Below are 10,793 nucleotides of genomic sequence, written 5' to 3'. Positions count from 1 at the left end.
GTCAAGAGACTGGTTCAAATCCTACTCAACTGGTAAACTTTAAGCAGGCACCTCTTTTAGGTGAGTTTTCTAACTAGGCTATAAGTACTTGGAACGTGAACTCAGTCCCTTCTCATGGGATTGCAGCTGTACTTTGTACCTGAGACTGCTGAAGTATTTCATGTAGACGATGATTCCACAGGCTCTTGGTTAGAGCATGTGCCTGGGGCTTGCCCCAGAGAGTATTTGTTCAACTGAATATAGTAAAAAATATCACTGGAAAAAGGACTATGCAGACAAATGATCTCCTCCAACGGCAGTTCCTTCCTTGGGATGTGGGACTTGTGGTATCCAAGCTTGCCTGGCAAAGAAGGGAATACATTCTGCATCATTTGCATCCTTTTGAAAAAGGGAGAACAAAGCCGCATCCTTTCCTTGTCCTGACTTCCCCCTCTCTTATCACGTATTATTTGTGGCACACTTCATGTTACCTTGCAAAACTAAAAATAAATGGAGGTTGTGAAGGTGAAGTTACACTTTCAGCTACTTTACAATTTGTTAGCAGAATTGTAAAAACCCTTTGTTCTGATACTCTCTGCTGCTCCTTTCTCAGCTTGACTAACAGATCACCCTTTTTGCCAAAACACACCCTGCAGCCAATTGTCACACCAGTGTATATCTGGTAGCTATCTTAGTGCACCCTTGGAAAGATGAGCAATGGGTATAGCAATATTTTGGCATGAATATTAGCTGTTTAGATTTTCACATGTACTGTTCTAGGGAATGTGTAAAGGCTCCTACCCACACCTTGAAACAGTTAAGAAATGGCATAAGGCCAGGTAAGAAGTCTAATTGAAATATCACATGAGGGGAAAGAATTTGGAGCACAGCGGTATTACCATGTAACAAGTCCACCATATAACAGTGGAAAATAGTCAGGAGTATGTGGTGAGAGGAAGAACCATCCATTTACTTCAAAGAGTAAACTGAATGTAAAATATCCAGATTCAACTTTACATTTATAGTAAGGCAACAGCACACAGCTAATCCTCCTCCAGTTCTTGTAGTTGACGCTTCAGTCTGGCACAGTTGTCTAAAACTGTAGGAAACGTGACAAAGCTGGGGACTCCATGACTGTGAGGAGCAAGCTGCTGTGCAAAGAGGATGCTGTGCTGTCCCTTCATCCTGCCGCTGTTGAGGGATGAGGAATCACGAGACAGGCTGAAGCCTTCAATGTTGCATGCCTGTTCTAACAGCGATTTTTAAAAGCCGAAAAAAAATGCTGGCTACGTCAGATGTACATTTCAAGTGGCTAAGCAGCAACCAAGAGAATCCCTAGATGAATTTGCACCTTGTTGACAAGGCTTGTGTGACGTGCACAACTACTTCAAATGCAGGCAATCATTCCTTCTTCAGTAACAAAACTGTTTGATGTGGCCCTGATCTGAGAAAGCCATTAAGCTCATCTTTAAATATGTGCATAACAATCTGAAACAAAGAGGCTTTCCAAATCTGGGTCACCTGTGGAGATACATGTAACAGGAATTATTAAACACAGCCTAGAAACCAGTGTTTGCAAAAATAAAATGCCAAAGCTGGGATCCCAGGAGCCTCAGGCTTCAAAATGGCTGAGTTGCTTAGTGCTGAATGAAGCCACTTGGGGGCACACACCTTTACACTTAAAGCTGCTCAGCACCAGTATTTCTGCACTGGTCTTTTGGGAAGGGGCAGGAAGGAGGGGAATGTGTTTTTTCTTGAAATGTTAGTTTTGCAAAAGGTTTAATCTGCACAGACATCAAGACACAGGTCTTGATGTGAGAAATGCACCAGCTCAGGAGTGACAAATCCAAGGCTCCTGGGCTGAATTTGGACAGTGTGAGCAGCTCACCCACTGCCCTGGAGCCAGTTAGATGTTCTTTCTTCTCTAGACACAGCCAAGCATCAGGCAATAGGGTATATGAATTACTCCAGCTGTTTACAGCCTACCCCCCACACCGTTTGCACTGAAAGCCACTAGGTGTATCCACGTGGCTCTAGCTGCATCCCGATGCATGTACGTGTGGAATCACTCTAGCAGGGCTGGGGAGGGCACGTCTCAACCTTTGCTCACCAGGGTAGAGGGTGGCAATACTGCAATTGGCCACATGATCAGCCTGAAAGAAAGGCAGGGCACTGCCATGTTGGGTAAAGTAAGCATGGCTGAAAACAACCTTCTTGCAGGGCTGCGTGCCCCATGCAAGGTCACTTACCTTGTGAGGGAACCAAACCCAGTTGTTCTGTGCTCGCCCCACAAGCTATTCGTTTCAGTTAGGTATTTTCTCCTTGAATAAGCAGGACAAAAGGGATGCGATATGCTGAATCATTTAGGGAAAAAATCACCCTGTCAAGTGGATTATCATCAGCTAAGCAAGGCCCTGGAGGCCAAAACCTCAGCCTCTAAATTATACATGCTGAATGCCTGTGCTTTTACTGTATCGTTGAGGCAAAGCCTGCACTGTGTGTTTCAGGGACGTTAAAGGAAACATGAAAGCAAAGTTATACCACAGCTGGTATTTGCCCGGTGATTCCACCTTACCCTTGGGAACAGCAGGTGTCCTAGACACACCGAGTCCCTAGCAGGGAGGGAGGGAGGGGATGCTCAGTGTCTTGCTTTGTAATTCTTGGCAGAGATACCTGTGGGGTCACTCAGCTGCTAGAACATTAAAGCATATAAAAGCAGGATGTGGGAACTGCAAACCTCTTGGAATAATGTACACCCTGCACATGAGAGGGAACAGATGCATTCTCGGGAGGTGGGTGTCACTCTTGCTTGTGCTACTCACTTCTCTGACGTTTCTTCTGTTTACTGTCTACCTTTTTCTCCTGATGTCACTTTCAAAGCTACCTGTGCACATTAGCAGATGGTTGCCTTTCTGGCTATATTGTCTTTCCAGGAGGTGTTCAGAGTCAAGGTTTAAGTGAAAACACCCCTGCATTTGGCTTAACACCTGACATTGTCTGGGTTACTTCAGGTTTGAATGTCATACTAGCAAAATTGCACAAATCATTTTCTTATTGGAAATTCCACCCTGCAATTGCACTTCACTCACAGGGATTATCTCCCAAGCCAGCTATTCTCCACTGAATTACATTGTTCTAACCCAAAACTTTGGATATTAAATTGACAGTTTCTTACCCAAGTGATTTAGAGGAGTAGGGATATGAGATTCTGGTGTGCATCTCTGGAAAAATGCTGTAGCTTTTCCCTTCTCACTAGGTGAGGCTGCAGGATCTTCTGTGCTGACTGCACTGATCTCCTTGGGCTTGTTCTGCAACGAGTCTTTCTTTTCCCACTGAAATGCTGCTTTTGTGACCATTTCTGTGGCAATCACTGTCTACAATGGTAACCCCCATTCACTGTGCATTAACACAGTCTCTGAATAGAGCATTTTGTTACATGCCGTTCAGAGGAAATCCATCTCACCCGAGGAAATGTGTGGAAAATGACCTGTGAAGCATAGGAAAGGGAGTAGGGCCTTGATCCTGCATTTCCTTCCTTGGAACTAGATCACATGGTGCTTTGCATGGATGCACTGGGAAGCACGAAGCCCCGTCAGTCTTGAGCATCACTTTCCTGGACTGCAGGTAGTAGCATAGTGGGAAAAGCTGCACCCAGGCATTGCTACATCCTCTTTTTGTTTGTGAGCATGGGCAAACCCAACTGGTACAGCTATATCAAACAAAGTCCTACGTCTTACACCCAAGAGAGGCAAAAGGGATGGTTCCCACACTCTGTCCCTTGGGACAAGCCTGTAAGCACATAGGCTTATGATACCGAGCTTTTATTCTGCAGGAGGCCAGTGTAGGGCTGAGTGTGCATGCACAAGAGTTTGACATGCATGAGCTTCACACCTCTAGGTAATAACTGGCATCAGGGCCTTTACAGCAACTCCTGTCTGCTCCAGGAGTGTGATAGTAAGCTGCCCTCTTACTCTGAGCAATAGTATGATTGAGTTCCCATTTAAAACCTGTATTGATTTTGATGGGAGTTTTGATAGAGTATGGGTGTTGAAGGACTGCCAGATTTGGCTGTTAATCTTCAGGATTGCTTCTTTCTGCTTCGCTGAGCATATGCCCCATATTTGCTGTCCTCGGTGTGAAGGATTTAGGAACTGTCAATATCTCTGTTGATAGATGAAGCAGTAAACACAGTGGGAGCAAAATGCACGTTTGGGTCACTCCTGCTGAGACCTGGCCTGGCAGTTATACTGGGGTAATTTAAGAAGTCCTCACTTTCTGCTGTCTCCCTGTAAGAGCCTATTGCCCCAGGAATACAAGCTGTGAAATCTTTTGGGTGCCTACCACTCTGTTACCAGTGCTGCAGCTCCAAACAGGAGCTGAGACGCAGGGTGGTTTCAGTTAATACATGCTCACCATCTCATCTCCTGCCTTTGCTGTGTGGGGTGGTCCCCTTGCCAGTCCAGCTGTCGCTGACCTGGCACTGCTCTTAGAGGTGCTCTGCAGAGCGGTGGCTGCTTGAGCCCATATCGGGTAGGCAGCAGCAAGGTGGGGCCTGAATTTCAGAGATGCTGAGGACCCACCACTGCCATCAGTCCTTCTGGAGTGCTCCCTGCTCCTGAAAGCTAACCCCTGTGTATTGTAAGACAGGACAACCTGCACAGGAGGGTTCTTTGGAAACTGTGTTTCATGTGTCTATCTTCGTAGATTTACCATAGATGCCCTGATTCAGTGAGAATGAGTCACTTCTGCAAATGGTCTGGTGCTTAGACTGCAATGGCTTCTGCTAGATGTCTGTAAAGACTGCAAAGTGTTGTGGCTGAACTAACAGGTTCATCAAACGTATATGGCAAGCAAGATTTTTAGAGGGGGTGATTCCTTTTTATTTATTTATTTTTTAAGTAATGTCTGGCATTTTTGTCACAACCTTAGCTGACAAAGCATTTTCTGGTCACGTTGCCTCAAGACAGCACAGAAGATTAATGTTTGGAATATGCTAAGCTCTTGAAAAATGTAAAGATAATATCAGAAAAGTAATTCAACATGTCGCCAAAGCTCTTAACCACAAGTGATGACATTCTAATCTTTGGGGAAACACAGGACAAGCGCTGTCAGCCTTTCAGAGCGGTGTAAGCATGTCGCAGTGCAGAGGGTGCAGAACCAAGGCTGATTTTGGAAAAGGATTGCTGCACTTGCATGGAGCTCTCCAAAAAGCAGAAAATCCATCAGTGCACCAAAGAAAGTTCTTCTTTTGGCTAAGCCTGTGGGTGTCAGTTGGGTGTGGGATGCATTACTAGTTGTTCCTCAGAAGTTTCAGTGTGACCCTGGGGCATACACATCCCGTTCCCACATCTGTAGAAATGGGCACATGAGCAATCTTTTTTACTCATGGACTGCTTTGTTGGTTGGCTCTGAGGGAGCCTGGAGGCATGCCCCACAGACGGAAGCAGAGAGAGGCGCTGAATTTGTATAAATGCTAATTGTGCTGGGCTCACGCTTAGATGCTGTACTCTCATCTGTATGCAAACAGACAGGAAAACAACATGTGCAAATGTGGTTCATCTGGCAAGGTGGGAGCGCAGGCAGAGTTCAGTCACAGCCCTTACCGTGGCTGGTTACCACCTCGCACAGTGGGCCTGGGCTCTCTCTCTGCTGAAGTAACGCTGTACGGCCATGAACAGAGAGACCATGCAGACAGCACTGAGGTCAATAACGCATGGTTTTCTGAGGCAGCCTGCCTTTCTTTCTTTTAAACCGGAGTGTGCTATGGAGGGGAAACAGAGTTGCAACAATTAGCTTCAAAGTCAAGAAGCCTCTAAAAACAAAGCTGCTGATTTTTGTTACAGCAGGGCAGTTTCTGATGTCCTTGCTGAAGCTAATGAGAACTTGGCTAGAGCAAAGCCTGTAGGAAGATCAGGCCCGGGGCCTGTGCTGTTTAGCGTTAAGGCAGGAGAGCCAGGCAAGGCCAGGAGAGCAGAGATGGAAGGGTCCTTGCCCACAGGAGCAGTGTCCTTTATAGATGCAGCCCTTCTGGGAACTGCTAGTTCTACACAGGGTTGGTGGAAAGTGGGTGATAGGTTTTGCTTCGTTTCTGACGAACTGAGCCTTATTTACATTACAGTGAAAGAAAAGTGACTCTCACTGACTTTTACTCTAGGACCAAAGCTGAAGAAGGGTGAGAAGGGCCGTGTAGCTTAGCACAGGTTGATTCCAACTATTGGCAGAGAGGAGGCAGATGGAAGTGCACTGCTGCTGGTGGTGTTCCTTTACGCTGTTCCTCAGCAAAGCCTTTAGCTGTCATCTAGGCATGCATAAATAGATCAGTTTATTTATAAATCTCCACTTACTATACTATAGTAACTCATTATTTTGTCTGATTTTCTTGAAATGAAGACTCTTGAAACGAATGCACAAGTTAAAAAGAAAAAAAAGCAAGCCAGAGAGCCCCCAGCCAAGCAAAAGAGTGCTACAACTCTGAAGCTGACCAAGATGATCCTCAGAAATGGAAAATGTCCTAAAATACAAATTAAAAAAAGGAAATATGTTCTTTTGGATTCTGAGCCTTTAAGTCACAGTAAAAACATATGACTTAAGAATTCTCTGGCCCTAATACTTGCAGGACTTGCTTGCTTGTTTCTTTAATAAAAACTGAAATGTTTGTGTGTAAGTTGACTCCATCTGCTGGGCTTTATGCATGGTATTAAATATCATGAGATTCAGTTTTGCCCATTCGCAGTTTTATCTTAAGTTGAGCTTGCCAGCCAACAAGGGAGAAGTTTACGTTAGCTGTGAGGTTAGGACCATAAAACTGTGACTAACTTAAGGAAAGAAAGTAACCTGACAATATTTCAAATATACCCACTGGATCAGGAATACTATATACCATCAATTGCAAAAGAATACTTAATTTTCAAAGCTATCCCTGTGGTTTCATAAGCTTTTGCCTCTAACAGAAATGCAAGAAGTAATAAAAGAAGACATGGTTCCAAATGCTATAATGGATCCGAAGGGAGCGCAGATGGGGCAGATGATTACAGCACTGAACTCTCTGCTATGGAAATGGACATATCTGAATAGAAATTTCCCTTCAAAACTTAACAATGAGGTTACAGCTCTTGAGACTGCATAGTGCTGACCAGTACTACTTTTCTGGCATGGTTTTCTTTAGTAACTTCAATAAAAATATCAAATTGGTAGTAGTACCTTTCTTTCAGAGACTCTCTAGGCTTCAGGCCCCAAATTGTTCACAACCCATGTATGTCAGGACAACTTTGTGGTTAAGCCCTTCTTTCCAAGGATCTCTTGAGAACAGAGCATCCTATGAGGAAAAGCACTAAGAAGTCTGTTAAAGCTTGTAGTGTGTCAGCCATTAATCCAGAAATTCGTTATAAAAAGAGAGTAGCCTAATTTAAAATCTTCAAGTGGGTGTTTTTAAATTATTCAAAATATTGTATTACAAATCCAGCTGAGTCAATTCAAATTTCAACAAAAAATTCAAAGGACCATAAATTATCTGACTGGCATTACATGATTACCTCAAAAATCTTCATGACTAAAAAAACATTTTTCCCTGTAAAATTGTCAGATAAATTAGAAAAACCTAAACCACTTCCACAGCATGTTTCAGTTGTTGCAGCAGACATTAAAAACCTGAAAAAATATCATAGATAAGTTCTTTGTCTATCACATTTTGTAGCGCCCAAAATATAAAATGTCTCTTTTTGTTCTTTTTATGTATTGCTTCTAAATCTCTAATCATTACATTCTGACTGTTTGTGTGCTTAATCACTGCTCATCAACATCTTTCTTCTATGCAGCACTGCTAAAAATGTTTGTTTGCAGTTGTCCTTGTGTTCTGAACTGTGCCGTTTCCCATGCATAACTTCCTATGCAGGGAGGCAGAGCATTAATACCCTGTTCAGGTAATTCGGAGAACACAGTGACACATTGGCATAATTAAATAATGTCATCAGTCTCTGAAGTGTACTCCCTATGGTGATGCACCGCATGAGAAACCTCCTAATACGACACCTACGGGTTTCTTATACAAAACTGACGTTACTGTAATGTATTCCATTAGGAGAGCTGAAGTTTAATGGAGGAATCATTATTTTATTTTATTGGTATTTCATGGGTAATGTGGTATGACGCTTCTGCCCACTGGATCCTGTTATACTTTTTTCCAGCTCAATTAAAGAGCTGCTTCTTCTATGTCTTTGCCACATAGGTGCTAGACCACCACGGTCCAGCCTCTTCAGTGTAATGAGTTTAGGTGGTCTCTGCCTACAACGCAGGTTTTGTATTGCAGAAGTTCTTCTGGGCTCTCTTCTAAAGTCTCTACAGTTTTTAACAGCCATTTTGAAGTGTGGGCATCCAAAGTATGACACAGTGTTCAAGTAGCGGTGTCCTCAAATATTAAATTGTACTGCCTCTGATATGTCCATCCCATAGCTGTAACCCTAAGCGTTTCTCCCATCACACCATTCTCACCACAGCCATCAGGCAACATGACATCCCAATCCTGAGGAAAATGGCTGGGAGAGGGGTCTCTGCAGCGTTGCAGCTGCTCCAACATCAGGTAATGGGCAATATGTACCACACTCGTCATGACAGCAGGGCAAGGCTTCAGTTCTAATATCCATTGCCCTTGTTATATGCTCCAGATAAAGTTTCTCACAGCAGATTTGAACACATTTGCAGTGCTGCTGTCTCAGAAAAGCAGGGGGAAAACAGAGGAGAAAGCTGGGACAAAGGACCATTGCCCCAGGGTGCTATACACAGCTTGGCTTAGCGGGTTGTCTCTCATTCCTTGCCAAGTTTTTTTTCTGCTTTCTGACCTCCATGTCTCCTGCCCTTCCTGTTCCTGCTATGTTATACATGAGCTTTCGGTTTCCTACCTTGTATCACCTCTTGCAGTCAGGCTTGCTTTGTTTTACCCATTCCTTGCTCTGACTCCTTGCCCCTCCTGTACTATTTATTTATCCATCTAACGCTGTTCTCATGATTATGGTATTTGGGCACCAAGCAACTTGAATAAACTGTCTACTCCATTGGCTCAAACTTCTCATTTATGTCGGTTGCCTGGTAACAGCTGTTGTAACTGAAGTTGCAAAATTTTCAGTGAAAAAAGAATCCCATGCTCCCAAACAGCCTGAACTTGAATAAAACTGCAAACAGAGCTGGAATTTTCCATGCTTTGGGGCTCTCCCAAGCTGATCTCTTGCTGTCAGCTTGGAAAGTTCAAACAAAACCAAGTCACCCTCCTTAAAGTCCTGTGGGGGGAAGTGCAGAAAGCCCCACTTGTGTCTCTGCTGCCTTAACTCCCGTCCTTGCTGCACTCACAGGAATGCAAATCATTACCTGAGCCCTGCAGCTGGCTGGAGGCTGCTGGAGAAGCTCGCTCTTGGCTGGAGGGTGTTCCTGACTCTCGAAATGGCAACAGAGGGTTTGTCTCTGTTTGTCTCTGCCAGTGGTTTCCACCCTGCCGGATTCAGTTTTGAAGCTAAAAGATGTTTCTAATTACAAGCATTGCAGAGACAGCCTGGGAGCTGGGAGGCTGTGAGATTTTAGCCGTGCTGAGGAGAGGAGGCAGGGGGTGTCGGCGGTCAGGCACGTACCCCTCTCGCTACCTGGGATGAAACCTTTGTGGCTGTGTGCTGCGGATGTGGACGGTGCAGGCATCACGGCCTCAGACCTGACCTGCCTGTGGCCCAGGGCCCATCTCATACTTTGCCTTCATGGACTGGGAAATCAAACTGGGGGGCAGAGTGATAAGAAGGTAATTTGGCTGCTGGAAGAAGCAGCTTTGATTCAAAACCCGGGGTGCGGGGGCTCTTTGAGTACCAGTGGGGCATTGCAAAGGCAGCGGCAGCTCTTGGCCGCACCCTTCTCTGTCAGCTCCTACCAGCCCCTGCCCACCAGCGGTGCTGGGATGCCTTCCTTTGGAGCTACCACAAAACACCATTAAAACTTCTCCCCAAATTACTCCTAGATTCTACAGTACCTTGTAAAAGCCCTAATCCTCCTGCAAAGCAGGGAGACGTTCAGCCCCTTGCCAAAAGCACCCAGACCTTGCAGGAACAGACTTTCATGTGATCATAAAATTAACTTCAGGGCCAAAATTGTAACTGCTGCAGGAAACTGTGTGGAAACAGATGAAAAACTAACTGTTAACCTCATAATGAAAAATCCATACTATAGAAATCACGGAGAAAGCGTGAAAGATTTCATGGGCCAGTTACAGTAAAAATAAGAAATTTCACGCTTTGTTGCATTAATTGAAAACACCAATAACATTATTTCATAGTATTAATAATGATTATTCAGTGTTCAAAGTTATTTAATGATGAATCCAAATACAAACAAAATCAGTATGACCAGATCATAATCTATTTTTAAAAATACGAATGAGCTGTTGAAACAGCAAGCAAAAGAAATCAGCATGTGTTTGTTTGTTTGTTTGCTTTTTTCCTTATGGAATTAGTGGGTGTATTTCATTCCCAAAGCCTAGCAGAGGGCAAAAAGAGCATTTTGCCATCCATTTAATACAAATTCTGCAGGGGTGAGAAGCTGTTCTTAATGCCAACATGAAAACTTTCCCTCTGTGTTTGCAAATATGTGCACAGATAACAGCAAAGGATAGTGTGTGTAGGCTTTAACTGCTGAGTTTTTCAGGGTAATGTTCTCATCACAGGGAGAAATCACTGAGATTTTCAAGCCTCCAGGAAAAACAAATCTAGGTACTTTGGGGAAGTGGCAGATATGCACTGGTGCTGCCCAAACTTTGGCCAGGGTAGCTGGCTTTGAGGTTTCTGAAA

This window comes from Aptenodytes patagonicus, chromosome 6 (genome assembly GCF_965638725.1).
Source record: "Aptenodytes patagonicus chromosome 6, bAptPat1.pri.cur, whole genome shotgun sequence".
Lineage (NCBI taxonomy): Eukaryota > Metazoa > Chordata > Aves > Sphenisciformes > Spheniscidae > Aptenodytes > Aptenodytes patagonicus.
Note: the sequence above shows the minus strand (reverse complement) of the source record.